Source organism: Bombina bombina, chromosome 3 (genome assembly GCF_027579735.1).
Source record: "Bombina bombina isolate aBomBom1 chromosome 3, aBomBom1.pri, whole genome shotgun sequence".
NCBI classification, from domain to species: domain Eukaryota; kingdom Metazoa; phylum Chordata; class Amphibia; order Anura; family Bombinatoridae; genus Bombina; species Bombina bombina.
In genome coordinates, this window is record NC_069501.1 from 923,162,251 (window position 1) to 923,184,973 (window position 22,723).

At 40.4% G+C, this 22,723-nt stretch overlaps 1 protein-coding gene across 2 annotated transcripts in view; it reads left to right on the forward strand.

Moving 5' to 3' along the window:
- DIAPH3 (diaphanous related formin 3) overlaps nt 1-22,723 on the forward strand; it is a 1,718,568-nt gene that overhangs the window by 123,023 nt on the left and 1,572,822 nt on the right. The window lies entirely within an intron of this gene.

Here is a 22,723-nt window from a genome sequence, read left to right on the forward strand (position 1 = left end):
AAGAGAATGTAGCAAATTAGATAATACAAGTAAATTAGAAAGTTGTTTAAAATTGTATTGTCTATCTCAGTCATGAAAGAAAACATTTGGGTTTCATGTCCATTTAAAGGGCCATAATACCCAAATGTTTAAACACTTGAAAGTGATGCAGCATAGCTGTAAAAAGCTGACTAGAAAATATCACCTGAACATCTCTATGTAAAAAATAAAGATATTTTACCTCAAAAGTTCCTCAGTAGCCACCTCCCATTGTAAAGGATTTCTAAGCAGCATTTTAGTGTGTTTGTCCTGGGACATCTGAAGGGACTAGCATCGTGCACTCTCATATTATTTCACCAATCATGTAAAGGAAGCTTACTATGAAATCTCATGAGAGTTAAGTCAAATCTCATGAGATCACAGTAAGAGTTCATGACCTCAGCACTGCTGATGCTGATTGGCTGCTGTTCATTTCTTCAATTTTTAAATTTGTTTACCTGCAGCTGGGAGCAGCTGAGTATAACTTTTTACACAGAACTTACTCTGCTGAGCTGAGGAAATTGTGAGGTAAAATATCTTCCTTTTTTACATAGAGATGCTCAGGTGATATTTTCCTGTCAGCTTTTTACAGTTACACTGCATCAGTTTCAAGTGATTAAGCATATGAGTATTGTGTCCCTTTAAGGAATGCACTTACTTGAATATACCTCAAGACCCTACAAGGTATTTTAACAGTATGGAGTTGTCCAGTGAGTTCCTGACCACTTGCCACATGATTACACAAGACTACATTTTCATTACTGTGCTGTAAAAGTAACCAGTGCATAAATGAATGTTCCTAATATTCAATATATGTATATTGCATGTGGTCTAAAATACATTTGATTAGAAAGCTGCATGTTTGATTTTACAATTATTATTCAGTTATAATAGAATGTGTGAGTGATAAGTTAGTTTGAAAATGTAGTTTTCGTTTTGTATAAAATCAAATCTAGTAAAAAATGACTTCTTTCTTTTCTTTACCTTAACCTGTGATACCTGGCTTTCATGTATTGGAATAAGCACTTTTTAGGTTTTATAAATATTAAACTATGTATGAAGACCGCTACATTTGAAGACAGATGTATTTGTCTGCAGTAAACCAATGTTAATTTCATCGACTAAAACTAGACTAAAATGAGTATAAAACTAAAGAAATTCTGATGACTAAAATACGACTAAAACTAAATTGGCATTTTAGTCAAAAGACTGACTAAAACTAAATCAAAATTACATTTTAGTCAAAAGACTATGACTAAAACTAAATCAAAATTTGCTGACAAAAACATTTTATGCAAAGTTTTGTAATCAATCCATATCAAATTACTGTTCTTTTTGTCAAATTTATGAAACTTAATTTTAATACATTTTAAGATAAATCAAGACATGTTATATACCACAACAGTTAAATCTCTATTGCATGTTCAAACCTTAATTAATACCATAAATAAGAACAGGTTAACAAACCTTTACTCCAGGAGTATATAATGAGTTTGGAAGTTCTAGAGCAGTGCTAATATCATTGCCGAAAATGTTTAGAATTTGTGAACAATCAATTGATTCTTCCTATAGAAATAAGTATAGCCCATGAGTATGGGTTTAAGTTATGCTGTGCCTGTGCTAGCTGAAGAAACATTTTGTTGTGTTGAGTTACTTGATACTTGTTTTAATTAATAACAGAGAACTGTTAAAGTTTTTATATTGGGCAATACAGTTTACAGTTTTGTTTTTTATATTTTAAAGTTGCACTTCTGTTTGTTTATGAAACTTGGTTTTATTTAATTTTAATAAAGACGTTATATATCACATCAGCTAAATCTGTGTCTGTATTGCATGTTTAAACCTTAATACCATAAATAATAACAGGTGTTATGTTTACTCCTGGAATATATAATCAGTTTGCAAATTATAGAGACATACTTAAATAATGCATTACACCATAACTAAACCACTTAGATTTTAGTCGACTAAAATCTATTGGAGATTTAGTCGACTAAAATCTACTGGAGATTCAGTCGACTAAAACTAGACTAAAACTAAAACAATTCAGATGACTAAAATACGACTAAAACTAAGATGACATTTTAGTCAAAAGACTAAGACTAAATCGAAATTTGCCATCAAAATTAACACTGCAGTAAACAAGGGAATATGGTTGTGGTTATGAAAGCAACACAACTTTTTTATTTTTTTAGTTCACCACCAATTTATTTATTTATTTTTTTAAATATATTTTTCCTTTATGTGGAGAGACTATGTCAAATAAGTGTGGGGTGTAAATAAGCAGTACAAAATATTTATAAGTAAATGACGCCCATAGTATAGGCACTTACACAGGAATAGCATATTGTGATCAAACTTGTATAAGAAGAGCATTATAACTGAATTAATAACCGATGCAAACTTAACTTATAAAGCTCATTATTACATAGATGAAGGGTATACAAATACTTTTTCAGTCCTCATATATCTGGTCAATTGTCCATCATAAAGAGGAGCTAAGGTATGAAAGGCAGGGAAACCAGTCAATTTACTTAAAGGGTTAGAAATAGATTATCATTTGAACCTATTGAAACATGTTAATATAAAGACTACTATAAATGCAATCAATATTATCCAAGCAAGGTAGAAAATCAGCACCACTGGTAAGTGCACGGTACAAGGGGGGTAACTGCAATGCCCCAAAGCAATATCAAGAGAGCGAGGATACCAGCACAATTAGGCAAAGTATAATCTTTATTTCAGACCAATATCTTAAAAACGTTGCTATTTCTCCAACATAGGTGTGTCTGGTCCACGGCGTCATCCTTACTTGTGGGATATTCTCTTCCCCAACAGGAAATGGCAAAGAGCCCAGCAAAGCTGGTCACATGATCCCTCCTAGGCTCCGCCTACCCCAGTCATTCTCTTTGCCGTTGTACAGGCAACATCTCCACGGAGATGGCTTAGAGTTTTTTAGTGTTTAACTGTAGTTTTTATTATTCAATCAAGAGTTTGTTATTTTGAAATAGTGCTGGTATGTACTATTTACTCAGAAACAGAAAAGAGATGAAGATTTCTGTTTGTATGAGGAAAATGATTTTAGCAACCGTCACTAAAATCCATGGCTGTTCCACACAGGACTGTTGAGAGCAATTAACTTCAGTTGGGGGAACAGTGAGCAGTCTCTTGCTGCTTGAGGTATGACACATTCTAACAAGACGATGTAATGCTGGAAGCTGTCATTTTCCCTCTGGGATCCGGTAAGCCATGTTTATTACGATTGTAAATAAGGGCTTCAAAAAGGGCTTATTAAGACTGTAGACTTTTTTTGGGCTAAATCGATTGATTATTAACACATATTTAGCCTTGAGGAATCATTTTATCTGGGTATTTTGATATAATAATATCGGCAGGCACTGTTTTAGACACCTTATTCTTTAGGGGCTTTCCCAAAGCATAGGCAGAGCCTCATTTTCGCGCCGGTGTTGCGCACTTGTTTTTGAGAGGCATGGCATGCAGTCGCATGTGAGAGGAACTCTGATACTTAGAAAAGACTTTCTGAAGGCGTCATTTGGTATCGTATTCCCCTTGGGGCTTGGTTGGGTCTCAGCAAAGCAGATACCAGGGACTGTAAAGGGGTTAAAGTTCAAAACGGCTCCGGTTCCGTTATTTTAAGGGTTAAAGCTTCCAAATTTGGTGTGCAATACTTTTAAGGCTTTAAGACACTGTGGTGAAAATTTGGTAAATTTTGAACAATTCCTTCATGTTTTTTCGCATTTGCAGTAATAAAGTGTGTTCAGTTTAAAATTTAAAGTGACAGTAACGGTTTTATTTTAAAACGTTTTTTGTACTTGTTATCAAGTTTATGCCTGTTTAACATGTCTGAATTACCAGATAGACTGTGTTCTGAATGTGGGGAAGCCAGAATTCCTATTCATTTAAATAAATGTGATTTATGTGACAATGACAATGATGCCCAAGATGATTCCTCAAGTGAGGGGAGTAAGCATGGTACTGCATCATTCCCTCCTTCGTCTACACGAGTCTTGCCCACTCAGGAGGCCCCTAGTACATCTAGCGCGCCAATACTCCTTACTATGCAACAATTAACGGCTGTAATGGATAATTCTGTCAAAAACATTTTAGCCAAAATGAACACTTATCAGCGTAAGCGCGACTGCTCTGTTTTAGATACTGAAGAGCATGACGACGCTGATATTAATATTTCTGAAGGGCCCCTAACTCAGTCTGATGGGGCCAGGGAGGTTTTGTCTGAGGGAGAAATTACTGATTCAGGGAACATTTCTCAACAAGCTGAACCTGATGTGATTGCATTTAAATTTAAGTTGGAACATCTCCGCATTCTGCTTAAGGAGGTATTATCCACTCTGGATGATTGTGACAAGTTGGTCATCCCAGAGAAACTATGTAAAATGGACAAGTTCCTAGAGGTGCCGGGGCTCCCAGAAGCTTTTCCTATACCCAAGCGGGTGGCGGACATTGTTAATAAAGAATGGGAAAGGCCCGGTATTCCTTTCGTCCCTCCCCCCATATTTAAAAAATTGTTTCCTATGGTCGACCCCAGAAAGGACTTATGGCAGACAGTCCCCAAGGTCGAGGGAGCGGTTTCCACTTTAAACAAACGCACCACTATACCCATAGAGGATAGTTGTGCTTTCAAAGATCCTATGGATAAAAAATTAGAAGGTTTGCTTAAAAAGATGTTTGTTCAGCAGGGTTACCTTCTACAACCAATTTCATGCATTGTCCCTGTCGCTACAGCCGCATGTTTCTGGTTCGATGAGCTGATAAAGGCGGTCGACAGTGATTCTCCTCCTTATGAGGAGATTATGGACAGAATCAATGCTCTCAAATTGGCTAATTCTTTCACCCTAGACGCCACTTTGCAATTGGCTAGGTTAGCGGCTAAGAATTCTGGGTTTGCTATTGTGGCGCGCAGAGCGCTTTGGTTGAAATCTTGGTCGGCTGATGCGTCTTCCAAGAACAAGCTACTTAACATTCCTTTCAAGGGGAAAACGCTGTTTGGCCCTGACTTGAAAGAGATTATCTCGGATATCACTGGGGGTAAGGGCCACGCCCTTCCTCAGGATCGGCCTTTCAAGGCAAAAAATAAACCTAATTTTCGTCCCTTTCGTAGAAACGGACCAGCCCAAAGTGCTACGTCCTCTAAGCAAGAGGGTAATACTTCTCAAGCCAAGCCAGCTTGGAGACCAATGCAAGGCTGGAACAAGGGAAAGCAGGCCAAGAAACCTGCCACTGCTACCAAGACAGCATGAAATGTTGGCCCCCGATCCGGGACCGGATCTGGTGGGGGGCAGACTCTCTCTCTTCGCTCAGGCTTGGGCAAGAGATGTTCTGGATCCTTGGGCGCTAGAAATAGTCTCCCAAGGTTATCTTCTGGAATTCAAGGGACTTCCCCCAAGGGGGAGGTTCCACAGGTCTCAGTTGTCTTCAGACCACATAAAAAGACAGGCATTCTTACATTGTGTAGAAGACCTGTTAAAAATGGGAGTGATTCATCCCGTTCCATTAAGAGAACAAGGGATGGGGTTCTACTCCAATCTGTTTATAGTTCCCAAAAAAGAGGGAACGTTCAGACCAATCTTAGATCTCAAGATCTTAAACAAGTTTCTCAAGGTTCCATCGTTCAAGATGGAAACCATTCGAACTATTCTTCCTTCCATCCAGGAAGGTCAATTCATGACCACGGTGGATTTAAAGGATGCGTATCTACATATTCCTATCCACAAGGAACATCATCGGTTCCTGAGGTTCGCATTCCTGGACAAACATTACCAGTTCGTGGCGCTTCCTTTCGGATTAGCCACTGCTCCAAGGATTTTCACAAAGGTACTAGGGTCCCTTCTAGCTGTGCTAAGACCAAGGGGCATTGCTGTAGTACCTTACTTGGACGACATTCTGATTCAAGCGTCGTCCCTTCCTCAAGCAAAGGCTCACACGGACATTGTCCTGGCCTTTCTCAGATCTCACGGATGGAAAGTGAACGTGGAAAAGAGTTCTCTATCTCCGTCAACAAGGGTTCCCTTCTTGGGAACAATAATAGACTCCTTAGAAATGAGGATTTTTCTGACAGAGGCCAGAAAAACAAAACTTCTAGACTCTTGTCGGATACTCCATTCCGTTCCTCTTCCTTCCATAGCTCAGTGCATGGAAGTGATCGGGTTGATGGTAGCGGCAATGGACATAGTTCCTTTTGCACGCATTCATCTAAGACCATTACAACTGTGCATGCTCAGTCAGTGGAATGGGGACTATACAGACTTGTCTCCGAAGATACAAGTAAATCAGAGGACCAGAGACTCACTCCGTTGGTGGCTGTCCCTGGACAACCTGTCACGAGGGATGACTTTCCGCAGACCAGAGTGGGTCATTGTCACGACCGACGCCAGTCTGATGGGCTGGGGCGCGGTCTGGGGATCCCTGAAAGCTCAGGGTCTTTGGTCTCGGGAAGAATCTCTTCTACCGATAAATATTCTGGAACTGAGAGCGATATTCAATGCTCTCAAGGCTTGGCCTCAGCTAGCGAGGGCCAAGTTCATACGGTTTCAATCAGACAACATGACAACTGTTGCGTACATCAACCATCAGGGGGGAACAAGGAGTTCCCTGGCGATGGAAGAAGTGACCAAAATCATTCTATGGGCGGAGTCTCACTCCTGCCACCTGTCTGCTATCCACATCCCAGGAGTGGAAAATTGGGAAGCGGATTTTCTGAGTCGTCAGACATTGCATCCGGGGGAGTGGGAACTCCATCCGGAAATCTTTGCCCAAGTCACTAAGCTGTGGGGCATTCCAGACATGGATCTGATGGCCTCTCGTCAGAACTTCAAAGTTCCTTGCTACGGGTCCAGATCCAGGGATCCCAAGGCGGCTCTAGTGGATGCACTAGTAGCACCTTGGACCTTCAAACTAGCTTATGTGTTCCCGCCGTTTCCTCTCATCCCCAGGCTGGTAGCCAGGATCAATCAGGAGAGGGCGTCGGTGATCTTGATAGCTCCTGCGTGGCCACGCAGGACTTGGTACGCAGATCTGGTGAATATGTCATCGGCTCCTCCTTGGAAGCTACCTTTGAGACGAGACCTTCTTGTTCAGGGTCCGTTCGAACATCCGAATCTGGTTTCACTCCAGCTGACTGCTTGGAGATTGAACGCTTGATCTTATCGAAGCGAGGATTCTCAGATTCTGTTATCGATACTCTTGTTCAGGCCAGAAAGCCTGTAACTAGAAAGATTTACCACAAAATTTGGAAAAAATATATCTGTTGGTGTGAATCTAAAGGATTCCCTTGGGACAAGGTTAAGATTCCTAGGATTCTATCCTTCCTTCAAGAAGGATTGGAAAAAGGATTATCTGCAAGTTCCCTGAAGGGACAGATTTCTGCCTTGTCTGTGTTACTTCACAAAAAGCTGGCCGCTGTGCCAGATGTTCAAGCCTTTGTTCAGGCTCTGGTTAGAATTAAGCCTGTTTACAAACCTTTGACTCCTCCTTGGAGTCTCAATTTAGTTCTTTCAGTTCTTCAGGGGGTTCCGTTTGAACCCTTGCATTCCGTTGATATTAAGTTATTATCTTGGAAAGTTTTGTTTTTAGTTGCAATTTCTTCTGCTAGAAGAGTTTCAGAATTATCTGCTCTGCAGTGTTCTCCTCCTTATCTGGTGTTCCATGCAGATAAGGTGGTTTTACGTACTAAACCTGGTTTTCTTCCAAAAGTTGTTTCTAACAAAAACATTAACCAGGAGATTATCGTACCTTCTCTGTGTCCGAAACCAGTTTCAAAGAAGGAACGTTTGTTGCACAATTTGGATGTTGTTCGCGCTCTAAAATTCTATTTAGATGCTACAAAGGATTTTAGACAAACATCTTCCTTGTTTGTTGTTTATTCCGGTAAAAGGAGAGGTCAAAAAGCAACTTCTACCTCTCTCTCTTTTTGGATTAAAAGCATCATCAGATTGGCTTACGAGACTGCCGGACGGCAGCCTCCCGAAAGAATCACAGCTCATTCCACTAGGGCTGTGGCTTCCACATGGGCCTTCAAGAACGAGGCTTCTGTTGATCAGATATGTAGGGCAGCGACTTGGTCTTCACTGCACACTTTTACCAAATTTTACAAGTTTGATACTTTTGCTTCTTCTGAGGCTATTTTTGGGAGAAAGGTTTTGCAAGCCGTGGTGCCTTCCATTTAGGTGACCTGATTTGCTCCCTCCCTTCATCCGTGTCCTAAAGCTTTGGTATTGGTTCCCACAAGTAAGGATGACGCCGTGGACCGGACACACCTATGTTGGAGAAAACAGAATTTATGTTTACCTGATAAATTACTTTCTCCAACGGTGTGTCCGGTCCACGGCCCGCCCTGGTTTTTTTAATCAGGTCTGATAATTTATTTTCTTTAACTACAGTCACCACGGTACCATATGGTTTCTCCTATGCAAATATTCCTCCTTAACGTCGGTCGAATGACTGGGGTAGGCGGAGCCTAGGAGGGATCATGTGACCAGCTTTGCTGGGCTCTTTGCCATTTCCTGTTGGGGAAGAGAATATCCCACAAGTAAGGATGACGCCGTGGACCGGACACACCGTTGGAGAAAGTAATTTATCAGGTAAACATAAATTCTGTTTTCTCCAACATTGGTGTGTCCGGTCCACGGCGTCATCCATTACTTGTGGGAATATTCTCTTCCCCAACAGGAAATGGCAAAGAGCACAGCAAAAGCTGCCCATATAGCCCCTCCTCAGGCTCCTCCCCCCAGTCATTCTCTTTGCCGCTCTGAACAAGTAGCATCTCCACGGAGAGGGTGAAGAGTATGTGGTGTTTAGTTGTAGTTTTTTATTCTGCTATCAAGAGTTTTAAAATAGTGCCGGTTTGTACTATTTACTCTAAAACAGAAAGGTATGAAGAGTTCTGTTTAAAAGAGGAGTATGATTTTAGCAGCAGTAACTAAAATTGCTGTTCCCACGCAGGACTGTTGAACTTCAGTTGGGGGGAACAGTTTGCAGACTTTTCTGCTTAAGGTATGACTAGTCCATTTTCCAACAAGACTGTGTAATGTTAGAAGACTGTCATTTTCCCTCTTGGGGATCGGTAAGCCATTTTCTTAGACTCATAACAGAATAAAGGCTTATTATGGGCTATACACTGGTTGACACTCTTGTGGGCTAAATCGATTGCTTTATTTAAGTTTTTTTATGAAGTTTAAAGTGATTTTCTAAACTTTTAGTGTTTGGGAACGTTTTTAGGCGCCAGGCAGTCGTTTAGACACCTTCCCAGTCAGGAAGGGCCTTTCACTATAGTAGGCAGAGCCTCATTTTCCCACCATAATTGCGCAGTTTCTTTTGGTTGCAGTGCATGCAGCTTCATGTGAGAGGGTCTGGTGATCATTGAAAACGTTCCTGGAAGGCTTAATTTGGTATCGTATAACCCCCAAGGACAGGTGAAGTCACAGCAAACGCTGTGGCTGGGACTGTAGTGGGATAAAATTGCTAATTGATTAAACGGCTCCGGTTTCCTCATTTAAGGGTTTAAAAGCTTGAAAATTGGGGTGCAATACTTTAAAAGCATTAAGACACTGTGATGAAAGTTTGGTAAAGATTGGATATTTTCTTCATAGTTTTTCACACATTCAGAAATAAAGTGTGCTCTGTTTAACATTTAAAGAGACAGTAACTGTTTAAAAACGTTTTTTTTTGCATTATTAGCCTGTTTAAGCCTGTCTAACATGTCTGTACCTTCAGATAGAACATGTTCTGTATGTATGGAGGCCAAGGTGGTCCCCCCTTGTATGTATGTGATACATGTATGTGATAATTGTGCCATTTAATAAGGTTGCCCAAGATGATTCCTCAAATGAAGGTAGTGGGGATAGTTCTTCATCCTCTCCTTCTGTGTCAATACCAGTTATGCCCGCGCAGGCGACCCCTAGTACATCTAGCGCGCCAATTCTTGTTACTATGCAACAATTAACAGCAGTAATGGATAATTCCATAGCTAATATTTTATCCAAAATGCCAGCATTTCAAAGAAAGCGTGATTGCTCAGTTTTAAATACAGTGGAGCAAGAAGGCGCTGACGATAATTTATCTGTCATACCCTCACACCAGTCAGAAGTGGCAGTGAGGGAGGGTTTGTCGGAAGGAGAACTTTCTGATTCAGGAAAATTTCTCAACAGGCAGAACCTGATGTTGTGACGTTTAAATTTAAGTTAGAGCATCTCCGCGCATTACTTAAGGAGGTACTAACTACACTGGTTGATTGTGACTCTTTGGTCATTCCAGAAAAATTGTGCAAGATGGACAAATTCCTAGAGGTCCCGGTGCACCCCGATGCCTTTCCGATACCTAAAAGGGTGGCGGACATAGTGAATAAGGAGTGGGAGAAACCAGGCATACCTTTTGTCCCACCTCCTATATTTAAGAAATTGTTCCCCATGGTCGACCCATGGAAGGACACATGGCAAACAGGTTGAGGGGGCAGTTTCTACGCTAGCCAAATGCACGACTATTCCCATTGAGGACAATTGTGCTTTCAAAGATCCTATGGATAAAAAATTGGAGGGTTTGCTTAAAAAGATTTTTGTTCAGCAAGGTTACCTCCTCCAACCAATTTCGTGCATTATTCCTGTCACCACGGCGGAGTGTTTCTGGTTCGATGAACTAGAAAAGTCGCTCAATAAAGAGACTCCATATGAGGAAGTCATGGACAGAATTCACGCACTTGTTAGCTAATTCCTTTATTTTAGATGCCGCTTTGCAATTAGCGAGATTAGCGGCGAAAAATTCAGGGTTTGCAATTGTGGCGCGCAGAGCGCTCTGGCTAAAGTCTTGGTCGGCGGATGTATCTTCCAAGACAAAATTGCTTAATATCCCTTTCAAAGGTAAGACCCTTTTTGGGCCAGAATTGAAAGAAATTATTTCAGACATCACTGGGGGGAAGGGCCATGCCCTCCCACAGGATAGGCCTTTCAAGGCTAAGAATAAGTCCAATTTTCGTTCCTTTCGTAATTTCAGGAACGGACCGGCTTCTAACTCTACAGCCTCTAGACAAGAGGGTAACGCTTCCCAGGCTAAACCAGCTTGGAAACCAATGCAAGGCTGGAACAAGGGTTAACAGGCCAAGAAGCCTGCTGCTGCTACCAAAACAGCATGAAGGGGTAGCCCCCGATCGGGGACCGGATCTAGTAGGAGGCAGACTCTCACTCTTTGCTCAGGCTGCGGGTAAGAGATGTTCCGGATCCCTGGGCACTAGAAATAGTCTCTCAGGGTTATCTTCTAGAGTTCAAGGAACTTCCTCCAAGGGGAAGGTTCCACATGTCTCACTTATCTTCAGACCAAATAAAGAGACAGGCATTCGTACATTGTGTAGAAGACCTGTTAAAGATGGGAGTGATACACCCAGTTCCAACAGCGGAACAAGGTCAGGGGTTTTACTCAAACCTGTTTGTAGTTCCCAAAAAAGAGGGAACTTTCAGACCAATTCTGGATTTAAAAATTCTAAACAAGTTTCTCAGAGTTCCATCGTTCAAAATGGAAACCATTCGAACAATTTTACCTACAATCCAGGAGGGTCAATATGACTACCTATCCACAAAGATCATTATCAGTTCCTAAGGTTCGCCTTTCTGGACAAACATTACCAGTTCGTGGCTCTTCCATTCTGTTTAGCCACTGCTCCCAGAATTTTCACAAAGGTGCTAGGGTCCCTTCTGGCGGTTCTAAGACCGAGGGGCATTGCAGTGGCACCTTATCTAGATGACATTCTAATTCAAGCGTTGCCTCTTTCCAAGGCAAAGACTCATAGACATTGTTCGAGCCTTTCTCAGAACTCACGGGTGGAAGGTGAACGTAGAAAAGAGTTCCCTGTCTCCGTCGACAAGAGTTCCCTTTTTGGGAACAATAATAGATTCTTTAGAAATGAAGATCTTCCTGAGAGAAGTCAGAAAGTCAAAGCTTCTAAACGCTTGTCAAGTTCTTCACTCTATTCTGCAGCCTTCCATAGCTCAGTGCATGGAAGTAGTAGGATTGATGGTTGCAGCAATGGACATAGTTCCTTTTGCTCGAATTCATCTAAGACCATTACAACTGTGCATGCTCAATCAGTGGAATGGGGACTATGCAGACTTGTCTCCTCAGATTCAAGTAGACCAGATAACCAGAGACTCACTCCGTTGGTGGTTGACTCAGGATCACCTGTCTCAGGGAATGAGTTTCCGCAGACCAGAGTGGGTCATTGTCACGACCGACGCCAGTCTATTAGGCTGGGGCGCGGTCTGGGATTCCCTGAAAGCTCAGGGTCTATGGTCTCGGGAAGAGTCTCTTCTCCCGATAAACATCCTGGAACTGAGAGCGATATTCAATGCTCTCCGAGCTTGGCCTCAACTAGCAAAGGCCGGATTTATAAGATTCCAGTCAGACAACATGACGACTGTAGCTTACATCAACCATCAGGGAGGAACAAAGAGTTCCTTGGCGATGAGAGAGGTATCTAAGATCATCAAATGGGCGGAGGATCACTCCTGCCATCTATCTGCAATTCACATCCCAGGAGTAGACAACTGGGAGGCGGATTATCTGAGTCGTCAGACTTTCCATCCGGGGGAGTGGGAACTCCACCCAGAGGTCTTTGTCCAGGTAACCCAATTATGGGGCATTCCAGACATGGATCTGATGGCGTCTCGTCAGAACTTCAAGGTTCCTTGCTACGGGTCCAGATCCAGGGATCCCAAGGCGACTCTAGTGGATGCCTAGCTTATGTGTTTCCACCGTTTCCTCTCCTTTCCAGGCTCGTAGCCAGGATCAAACAGGAGAAGGCCTCGGTGATTCTGATAGCTCCTGCGTGGCCACGCAGGACTTGGTATGCAGACCTGGTGAATATGTCATCGGCTCCACCATGGAAGCTACCTTTGAGACAGGATCTTCTAGTACAAGGTCCATTCGAACATCCAAATCTAGTTTCTCTGCAGCTGACTGCTTGGAAATTGAACGCTTGATTTTATCCAAGCGCGGGTTTTCAAATTCAGTGATAGATACTCTGGTCCAAGCCAGAAAACCTGTGACTAGAAAGATTTACCATAAAATATGGAAAAAATATATCTGTTGGTGTGAATCCAAGGGATTCTCCTGGAGTAAGATTAAAATTCCTAAGATTCTTTCCTTTCTCCAAAAGGGTTTGGATAAAGGGTTGTCAGCGAGTTCTCTAAAAGGACAGATTTCTGCCTTATCTGTTTTGTTACACAAATGCCAGATGTTCAAGCTTTTGTACAGGCTTTGGTCAGAATCAAGCCTGTTTACAGACCCATGACTCCTCCTTGGAGTCTAAATTTAGTTCTTTCAGTTCTTCAAGGGGTTCCGTTTGAACCCTTACATTCCATAGATATCAAGTTACTATCTTGGAAAGTTCTGTTTTTGGTTGCTATTTCTTCTGCTAGAAGAGTTTCTGAATTATCTGCTTTGCAGTGTGATCCACCCTATCTGGTTTTCCATTCAGATAAGGTCGTTTTGCGTACCAAGCCTGGTTTTCTTCCAAAAGTTGTTTCCAACAAGAATATTAACCAGGAAATAATTGTTCCTTCTCTGTGTCCGAAACCAGTTTCAAAGAAGGAACGTTTGTTACACAATTTAGATGTAGTCCGTGCTTTAAAGTTCTTTTTAGAAGCAACAAAGGATTTTAGACAAACCTCATCTTTGTTTGTCGTTTACTCTGGTAAGAGGAGAGGACAAAAAGCTACTGCTACCTCTCTTTCTTTCTGGCTGAAAAGCATTATCCGATTGGCTTATGAGACTGCCGGACGGCAGCCTCCTGAAATAATCACAGCTCACTCTACTAGGGCTGTGGCTTCCACATGGGCCTTCAAGAACGAGGCTTCTGTTGATCAGATATGTAAGGCAGCGACTTGGTCTTCCTTGCACACTTTTGCCAAATTCTACAAATTTGATACTTATGCTTCTTCGGAGGCTATTTTTGGGAGAAAGGTTTTGCAAGCCGTGGTGCCTTCCGTTTAGGTAACCTGATTTGCTCCCTCCCTTCATCCGTGTCCTAAAGCTTTGGTATTGGTTTCCACAAGTTATGGATGACGCCGTGGACCGGACACACCAATGTTGGAGAAAACAGAATTTATGCTTACCTGATAAATTACTTTCTCCAACGGTGTGTTCGGTCCACGGCCCGCCCTGGTTTTTTAATCAGGTTTGAAAAATTTCTTTCTCTATACACTACAGTCACCACGGCACCCTATAGTTTCTCCTTTTTTTCTCCTAACCGTCGGTCGAATGACTGGGGGCGGAGCCTGAGGAGGGGCTATATGGGCAGCTTTTGCTGTGCTCTTTGCCATTTCCTGTTGGGGAAGAGAATATTCCCACAAGTAATGGATGACGCGGTGGACCGGACACACCGTTTGAGAAAGTAATTTATCATGTAAGCATAAATTCTGTTTTTTAAGATATGGATCTGCAATAAAGATTATTCTTTTTTACCTAATTGTGCTGGTATCCTCGCTCTCTTGATAAATGCAATCAAATTTTTTTTATTTTTTTTTAAATGAAGCTTTCAGGATTTTTTCAAGTTTCTGAGTTTTACGTTTCTAGACAAACATTTTCAGTTTGTGGCACTTCCTTTTGACTGGCATCGGCTCCCAGGATTTTCTCAAAGGTTCTGGAAGCGTTGGTAGCGGTTCTTCAGTTGTGGGGTGTTACAGTGGTGCCTTATCTGGAAGATATTCTGGTTCATGTATGATCTTTTCAGCAAGCAATCTTCCACACAGAGGAGGAGTTGTTGTCTTTTCTGCGCTTCCACGGATAAAAGATGAATTTAATAAAAAAAAATTTTGGTTCCATCTTTAAGGATGGTATTTTTGGGAACCATTATAGTTTCTCTAGAGATGAAGGTTTTTCTGACAGAAGCCAGAATAACAAATATCTTCTACTCTTGTCTTTCCTTCAGTCCTCTCCTCGGCCGTCAGTTGCTCAGTTTATGGAGGTAATCGGTCTGATGGTGTCAGCTATGGAGAACATTCTGTTTGCTCAGTTCCATCTCAGGGCTCTGCAGTTATGCATGCTCAGACAGTGGAAAAGGGATTATGTGGATCTGTCTCCGCGAATCGTTCTGGATCAGGTGTCGAGAGATTCTGTTCTGTGGTGGGTGTCTCAGGAACACCTCTCCCAGGTAACCTGCTTTCGCAGACTTTCCTGGGTGATTGTGACCATGAATGCCAGCCTTCTGGGTTGGAGAGCGGTCTAGGGCTCATTGAAGGCTCAGGGTATAGGACTCGGGAGGAATCCCTTCTTCCCATGAAAATCTTAGAGTTGAGGTCTATCTTCAATACTCTTCTAGCCTGGCCTCACTCAGCTTCAACCCAGTTTATCAGGTTTCTGTCGGACTTTTTAACATCAGTTGCTTACATCAATCTTCAGGGAGGAACTTGGAGTTCCTTAAACATGTCAGAGGTAGCCAGGATTATTCAGTGGACAGAGATCCACAATTGCTGTCTGTCTGTGATCCACATTCCAGGGGTGGACAATTGGGAAGCGGATTTTCTGAGCAAACTGACGTTTCATCCAAGGAAGTGGGAACTTCACCCGGAGGTGTTTGTCAATTTGGTTTTTAAGTGGGGGCAGCCGGAATTGGATCTCATGGCATCTCATCAGAATGCCAAGCTTCCAAGGTTCAGGTTGAGGTCAAGAGATCCTCAGGCTGTGTTGATAGACGCTTTGGCAGTTCCTTGGATCTTCAGTCTAGCATATGTGTTTGCTCTCCTTCCACGAGTCAAGGCTCGAATTAGACAAGAGAGGGTGTTATTCTCTTTGCTCCGGCATGGCCTCGCACTATCTGGTATGCGGATCTGGTGGATATGTCATCTCTTCCACCATTAAGGAAGGACCTTCTACTTCAGGGGCCCTTTTTTCATATTAATCTTGTTTCTCTGACGCCGACTACTTGGAGATTAAACGCTTGATACTATCTAAGCGTGGGTTTTCTGAGTCGGTCATGAGACTATGATTCAGGCTCGCAAGCCTGTGACTAGAAGAATTTATTATAAGATATGGCTTAAATATCTTTATTGGTGTGAATCCAAAGGCTATTCTTGGAGTAGAGTTAGAATTCCTAGGATTTTGTCTTTTTTTCAAAGAGGGTCTGGAGAAGGATTTAGTTGCTAGTACCTTTTTGAGGGTCAAATTTCTACTTTATCTATTTTGTTGCACAAGCGTCTGGCGGATGGTCAGTCTTTTTTGTCAGGCCTTGGTTAGAGTCCGGCTTATGTTTAAGTTTGCTACTCCTCCATGGAGTCTTAATTTGGTCCTTAGAGTCTTTCAGCTGGCTCCGTTTGAACCTATGCATTCGTTGGATATTAAATTGTTATCTTGGAAGGTTTTGTTTTTTTGTTGCTTTTTCTTCGGCTAGAAGAGTTTTGGAGCTCTCGGCGCTGGAGTATGAGTCTCCTTACTTTATTTTTCATTCTAATAAGGTAGTCCTGTGTGTACTGCCTTATGTTTACTTCCAAAAGCGGTTTCGGATAGGAATATTGATCATGAAATTGTTGTTTTCTTCCTTGTGTCCTAATCCTTCTTCTCAGAAGGAGAGTTTGTTGCACATCCTGGATGTGGTTCATGCGTTGAAGTATTATTTGCAGGTGACTTAAGATTTTTGTCAGTCTTCTTCTTTGTTGTGTTTTTTCTGGAAAATCCAAGAGTCAGAAAGCTACGGCTACTTCTCTTTCTTTTTGGCTGAGGAGTGTTATTCGTTTGGCATATGAGACTCCTGGACAGCAGCCTCTTGAGAAAATCATGGCTCATTCCACAAGGGCTGTTTACTCATCTTGGGACTTCAATAATTAAGCTTCTGTGGAACAGATTTTCAAGGCTGCCATTTGGTCATCTTTACACATTTTTTTCTACATTTTACAAATTTGATACTTTTGCTTCATTTGAGGCTGTTTTTGGGAGAAAGGTTTTTCAAGCAGTGGTGCCTTCTGTTTAGGTTACCTGTCGTGTCCCTTCCTTATCATACGTGTCCTCTAGCTTGGGTATTGATTCCAAATAGTAATTATTATGATCCGTGGACTTACTTTGTCATTAGAAAGAAAACCAAATTTATGCTTACCTGATGATAAATTTCTTTCTTTCTTGACACAGCCCGCCCTATATTTTCAGATTGTTTAATTTTTATATAAACCTCAGGCACCTTATATTACTTTCTTTCTCCTTTGCTTCTGGTCGAATGACTGAAGGTTGTGGGTAAGGGGAGTGGCATTTAACAGCTGTGGCTGTGGTGCTCTTTGCCGCCTCCTGCTGGCCAGTAGTGATATTCCCAATAGTAATTATGATGATCCGTGGACTCACTGTGTCAATAAATAAATAAATTTATCATGTAAGCATAAAAAAAGAAGAAAAAAAAGCCAGGTATACCTTTTTTATTGTATGAGGGGCAGTTCATAGAGTTTCACTTGCTCAAGGGAGTTTAGGGGTTAACATTAAAAAGGTTCTTTATTGGCTACCTCCCTTTTATTTGCGCTTCTTGTTTAGAGGCTTACATCCTTTATTTGGCAATTATTGTGCTACTGGATATTATTCCCACTTTCTGCCATACATTCAGATTAAGGTTGGTTCTTTTAGAGCGGTGTAAATGTGTCAGTTTGTTTTCTGTGATCACATGTGGACCGCACTTCTGCTTTTACGGAGCGGAGCAGTTAAAGCGTTAGTGCAACTGTCTTGGATTTTGCAGTGTCATTTCTGAATCGGCTCCTGTTAATCTACTCTCCGGATCCCCAGAGGAGGAACTCAAGAGAGTTTCTCTTACTAGTGGGATATTTTTTCCTTGAGCCGGTAGGAGCCTCAGGTATCTGAGGCAGTTTAAGTTAATATTAAAAACTACAATTGATTATAAGGTTATCCAATCAAAATTGACTTTTTTCTGAAAAATTAAATTTTTTTATGGTTGCATTACAATTTCTATATTTGCAAGATACTTGTGGGACCATTTTTCCAGACTAGGGATACAGATAAGGATCAATCTATCTCTATGATAGATGTTTACTTTGTTTAGATAATCAGATTGCCCTACCTATGCAGTTTTGTTCATCCTGGTGTTTAGCAAAGACTTTAAAATGCAAAGAAAAAAATTCTCCCTTCTGAGCCAAGTGTCTCTCAGAATTCTGCTGTGCGTGACATGCCTCAGCTTTCTCCTCGGATGTCCCAAGCCTTAGTTGTTTCTCACACTGTACCTTCTTTGTCCTCTCATCCACCTGGGGGTGTTTACCTGGAGATTTTGCCGCTAAAGTTTCTTCTGCAGTAACTGTGGCTTTGTCTGCTTTGCCTGCCTTAGGAAAACGTAAGAGAAAATCTAAACATCTGCCTGATACTAAGGTTTCTGACTCTACGACTGCATTAGCCACTCTTGCTCAGTTGTCTGATGAGGAGAATACTTTAGAGAAAACAACAATATGATGGAAACACTTCTAAGACTCAATATAAGCTACAACTAAAAATTACAACCTTCCTCAAGATGTAAATAATAATAATGAAAACGGGCAATAATTTGAGTGCTAAATTAATAGCAAATTGGGAAAATAAAATGTGATAATGTATAAAAAATGTATATGATACCTAATATATAAGGTGAGCACTAAATGAGAGAGTATAAAATGTAATAATTTATGATAAATGTTATACTATATAAAGGACTAAAAGAGACCTAAAGCTCGGTTTAAAAATGTAAACACTTTAATATGCAGGTGAGTAAATTCATATAAACATTAAAAACACTAAACCTTGCAAGGTATTAGCTAACAACTAAAATGACATTGAGTGAAATGCAATATGTCAGAAACAATATTTTAAGAACAATATGTGCAATACACTAATACAATATCTAAAATATAGCTGCAAGCAGCAATAGAGGTGGCCAGCGCATCATTTTTGCAATGCCATATAAGTTATGTCACAAAATAAAGCTATACAACAACTGTTTACAGTTCTAAGATAAGCATTTGGAAAAAAAACACATTTGTGAAATGTTTGCTTTTTTTTAAATGGCTGCCACACCATATGACCTACACTTTCAACATGAACAAATGAAACTCTAGGTGACAACATATGGTTATACAACAAATTTCACAGCTTTAACATAAGCGGTTGGAAAGAAAACAGTTTCAAAATTTTTGCGTAAACCAATATGGCTGCCACAGGTTGTGACTAATTCCTTCAACATGAACAACTGTGACTCTAGGTCACAATATTAGACTGTACAGCAAATTTCACAGTTCTTACATAAGCGGTTGCAGAGAAAATAGACTTTCGAAATTTTCGCTTAAACCAAGATGGCTGCCAGATCGTAAGATATACAGCCTCTATATTATGCACAATAGTGCTCACTATAGATGTCAATAAACATGGCAAAAATAAAGCATTTTTGTAAAACGGTTTTTGTTTTATTATGAATTTAAATAGATCGTTAAGCAATTTTGAACAATTCAAAATGGCTGCCAAACCACATGACCTATCAACTTCTCTTGAACAAATCTGAATGTTAGTCATAAGATAACTCTATAAACAAAATTTCAAGTCTGTCCGAAAAGCGGTTTCGGAGAAGAAGATTTTTATAGTTTTTAAAAATGGCGCATACGAAACAAAATGGCCGCCAAGCTATGCAATGTATGGCTTTCAAATTGCACATACTAATGCTCACTATAGACCTCTACAATTTGCAGAAGTTTCATGAAAATTTGCAAATGTTTTATTTCACGAAGGCGACTGCGCAATGCAAATTTTAACTGCAATATTGTCTCTAAGTGTTATGACTATGTGTAATCATGTGTCTATTACACTTTAATATTGTTAAATATTGTAAAACTTATGTATGAAGTGCAAAATTACGCAATTAAATGGCGATAAAAAGGTTGTCTCACAGCAGCCATGTTGATTATGGAAGAATCACAATTTTAACAATCTTGGTAGAGGACCTTGCAAGTAGCATACGTGCAAAATTGCGCTTTATTGCACTAAGCGGTTTAAGAGAAGAAGATGTTTAAAGATTTTCGCAAAATGCAAGATGGTTGCTACATCATGTGACCAAGTCACTTCTGTTGAGCAATGGCAAATCTAGGTCATAGCAGCACTAAGCACAGCAAGTTTCAAAGTTGCAACATAAGCAGTTCCAGAGCTAAAGATTATTAAGCAGTTCTCAAAATTTGTCGCAAAAAACAATATGGCTGCATAACCTTATGACCTATGAGTTCAATATTGCATGAGATGTAGCATTGCAATAGGCTGTACCAACATACCTGATTTCAAGAGTTTAGCATAAGTAATTTGTGTTTTGTGAGCAATTGACTCAAAAGAGGAAGTATTGAATTACAAATAATTACGATAAACATAAAACCGATATTTCTGCCGCATCATGTGACTGATTCTCTCCTAATGAGCAATTGTGAATCTAGGTCACAATATAAGACTGTACAGCAAATTTCACTGTTCTTACATAAGCGGTTGCAGAGTAAATAGACTTTTGCAATTTTCGCGTAAACCAAGATGGCTGCCCGATTGTAAGATATACAGCCTCCATATTACGCACAATAGTGCTCACTATAAATGTCAATAAACATGGCAAAAATAAAGCATTTTTGTAAAACGGTTTTTGTTTTATCATTAATTTAAATATATTGTTAAGCAATTTCGAACAATTCAAAATGGCTGCCAAACCACATGACGTATCAACTTCTCTTGAACAAATCTGAATGTTAGTCATAAGATAACTCTATAAACAAAATTTCAAGTCTGTCCCATAAGCGGTTTCGGAGAAGAAGATTTTTATAGTTTTTAAAAATGGCGCACACGAAACAAAATGGCTGCCAAGCTAAGCAATGTATGGCTTTCAAATTGCACATGCTAATGCTCACTATAGATCTCTACAATTTGCAGAAGTTTCATGAAAATTTGCAAATGTTTTATTTCACGAAGGCGATTGCGCAATGCAAATTTTAACTGCAATATTGTCTTTAAGGGTTACGACTATGTGTAATCATGTGTCTATTGCACTGTAATATTGTTAAATATTGTAAAACTAATGTATAAAGTGCAAAATTACGCAATGAAATGGCGATAAAAAGGTTAATGTCTCACAGCAGCCATGTTGATTATGGAAAAATCGCAGTTTGAACAAACTTGGTAGAGGGCCTTGCAAGGAGCATATGTGCAAAATTGCGCGTCATTGCACTAAGCGGTTTAAGAGAAGAAGATGTTTGAAAATTTTCGCAAAATGCAAGATGGCTGCCACATCATGTGACCTAGGCACTTCTTGAGCAATAGCAATTTTTAAGTCATAGTAGCACTAAGCACAACGAGTTTCAAAGTTGTAACATAAGCAGTTCCAGAGCTAAAGATTTTTAAGCGTTTGTCGAAATTTGGCGTAAAAAGCAATATGGCTGCCAGAGCATGTGACCTATGAGTTCAATTTTGCATGAGATGTAGCACAGGAAACAGTTAAGCAGTTATGGGCAATTGAATACAAAGCTTAGCGGAATAAAAAGAATAATTAATAATAATAATAATAATAATAATAATAATAATAATAATAATAATCCGAACAATAACAATAGGTTGTCCTGCAACTTTGTTGCTGGCCACCTAAAAATCTATACAATTAGAAATGCATTTCTTGATAGGAGTACAATGTAAGTCTTAAATAATTTCTCCTAGAAGGGTGGTTAAATAACCATAAACAGTATCTTAATAGACTAGGAGCCCAAAAAATCCTTTTGCGAGGATGAGCAGTTACTTTCTATCTTTCAACAACCGCTAATGAAAGAACAATAAGTGTTGTTTTTGATGATTTTGTAGGTTAGGTGGAGAACGTAGATCGTGTAATTCACTCCAGCCTGTGTTGTAGGATGAAAGAGTGACAGCTGAGTCAGCTCACAATCCAAATCTTGGGATAGGTGGGTTACTATAAGCAATAGCTTCAACAGACAGCGTCTGTAATTGAGTGCTGCAATTCCAGACAGCGTTTGTGTTTTGATTTTCCAGAAAGACAGCGTTTGATTGATAGTGTCCCACAGGTGATGAAGCAATGCAGAGGCTGTAGTGACTTCTTACAGACAACGTTTGTGTAAAACAATGGATTTCCTGACAGACAGTGTCTGTTCTAAGTTCAAGTAAACTGTGAGATCCTGCCAATCACTAAGTTTAAAAGTGATTTGTGCCAAGTACTCTTAAATGCAGTGTTACTTTGACATTTGTTTGGAACTTTTAAATAACAGTGAACTCTCTACCGGTTTCGGCCCAGGTGGCCTTTAAGAATACTTAAGTAGCTTCTGAAAGTGAGATCTCAGACTCTATGTCACTTTAGCAGAGAAATCTTCAGAATCTGAAGAGGTTAATTTTAGATTTAAGCTTGAGCACCTCCGGTTACTATTGAAGGAGGTTCTAGCTACTTTAGAAGACTCTGAACCTTCGAAGAACCTCTGAACCCTACAAAGTCTTCTTAATTGGATAGAGGATATGAGGAGGTTTTTTCTGTCCCAAGGAAGATGTCCGAAAATATTTCTCAGCAATGGGATAAGCCAGGGGTTCCTTTTTCCCCTTCCCCTGTTTTTAAGAAGAGGTTTCCTTTAGCGGACTCTTTTTGTGACTCTTGGCACACGGTTCCTAAAGTAGAAGGGGCTATTTCTACTCTTGCCAAGAGAACTACCATTCCTATAGAGAA